The sequence below is a fragment of the Zalophus californianus genome, chromosome 2 (genome assembly GCF_009762305.2).
Source record: "Zalophus californianus isolate mZalCal1 chromosome 2, mZalCal1.pri.v2, whole genome shotgun sequence".
Classification (NCBI taxonomy): Eukaryota; Metazoa; Chordata; class Mammalia; order Carnivora; family Otariidae; genus Zalophus; species Zalophus californianus.
In genome coordinates this window covers 132,487,986-132,489,834 of record NC_045596.1, presented here as the reverse complement: position 1 = coordinate 132,489,834, position 1,849 = coordinate 132,487,986, and positions in this window count along the sequence as shown.

Here is a 1,849-nt window from a genome sequence, read left to right as displayed (position 1 = left end):
ATTTTTCTCGTTTAGTGCTCTGAAGATATCATGCCAGTCCTTTCTGGCCTGCCAGGTCTCTGTGGATAGGTCTGTTGCCAATCTAATGTTTCTACCTTTATAGGTTACACATCTCTTCTCCTGAGCTGCTTTCAAGATTTTCTCTTTGTCTCTGAGACTCGTAAGTTTTACTATTAGATGTCGGGGTGTTGACCTATTTTTATTGATTTTGAGAGGGGTTCTCTGTGCCTCCTGGATTTTAATGCCCATTTCCTTCCCCACATTAGGGAAGTTCTCTGCTATAATTTGCTCCACTATAGCTTCTGCCCCTCTCTTTCTTCTTCTGGGATCCCAATTATTCTAATGTTGTTTTGTCTTATGGTATCACTTATCTCTCGAATTCTGCCCTCGTGATCCAGTAGTTGTTTATCTCTGTTTTTCTCAGCTTCTTTATTTTCCATCGTTTGGTCTTCTATGTCGCTGATTCTCTCTTCTGCCTCATTTATCCTAGCAGTTAGTGCCCCCATTTTTTATTGCACCTTATTAATAGCCTTTTTGATTTCGATTTGGTTAGATTTTAGTTCTTTTATTTCTCCAGGAAGGGTGTCTCTAATAACTTCCGTGCTTTTTTCAAGCCCAAGTAGTATCTCTAAAATCATGATTCTGAACTCTAGGCCTGACATCGTACTAATGTCCATATTGAGTAGGTCCCTGGCAGACGGTACTACCTCTTGTTCTTTTTGCTGAGGTGATTTCTTTTGTCTTGTCATTTTGTCCAGAGGAGAATAGATGACTGAGAGAACAAAATGCTAACAGGTTACGTCCCCAGCAAATATACTCTAAAAAATTCAGAAAAAACCTGAAACCAGGGGAAAAGAAAGAGAAAGAAGGAAAAAAGAAAGAGAAAAAAAAGAAAAAGAAGAAGATAAAAACAAACAAAAACAGAACAAAACAAAAAAAGAGAGAATATGATCAAATATGATCAGGCTAGTGCATAGATCAGTGCCACACACTAGATTTTGGGTGTATTTTGGTCTTTTAGAAGATAGTGCCTCCTAAAATTGTAAACAAAGAAAGACTTATATATGTACAAAATAAGGGTTGATACAATGAGGGGATGGAAGATGATTGTAAAGATGAAAATTATAAAAGATTTTATAAAAGGAATTGATAAGAAGTTGTTTGAAAAAAGAAAAAAGAAGATTAAGAAAAAAAAGGCGAGAGAACGTGATCAGGCAGGAGACTAGAACAAAGCCATCCACTAGAGATTTAGGGTATGTTTTGATCTGTTAGGAGAAACTGTATCTCAAAATTTTAAAGAGAGAACAACTTATATATACATAAGCCAAAAATAAGGGTAACTACTATGAAGGGATAGAATATGACTCTAAAATTGAAAAATAATTTTTTTTTTAAAAAAGGGATTGATAAGATGTTGGTTGAAAAAGGGAAAGAGAAAAATTCAAAAAAAAAGTTTAAAAAATTAACTTTGAAAAACTAATGTATCATGGTAAAAAAGCCATGAATTCTATGTGCAGTATTCCCCTAGCACTGGAGTTCTCCCATTCTCCTTGATCGGTAAACTTGTTCTTTGCTGGCTGTTGCTGCTGATCTTCTGGGGGAGGGGCCTGTTGCCGTGGTTCCCAAACGTCTTTGCCGGAGGCGTAAATGCCCCGCCCTTGGGAGTCCGGGCTAAGGAAGCTGCTCGGGTTTGCTCTCGGGAGCTTTTGTTCCCTGCAAGCTCTAGGTACAGCTTTGGAGAATGAGAGTGAAAATGGTGGCCTCCCAATCTCCGCCCGGAGGAGCCGAGAACTCGGGGCCCCGCTCCTCAGTGCGCCCCCAGAGAAAAGCAGTCATTCACTCCTGTCTC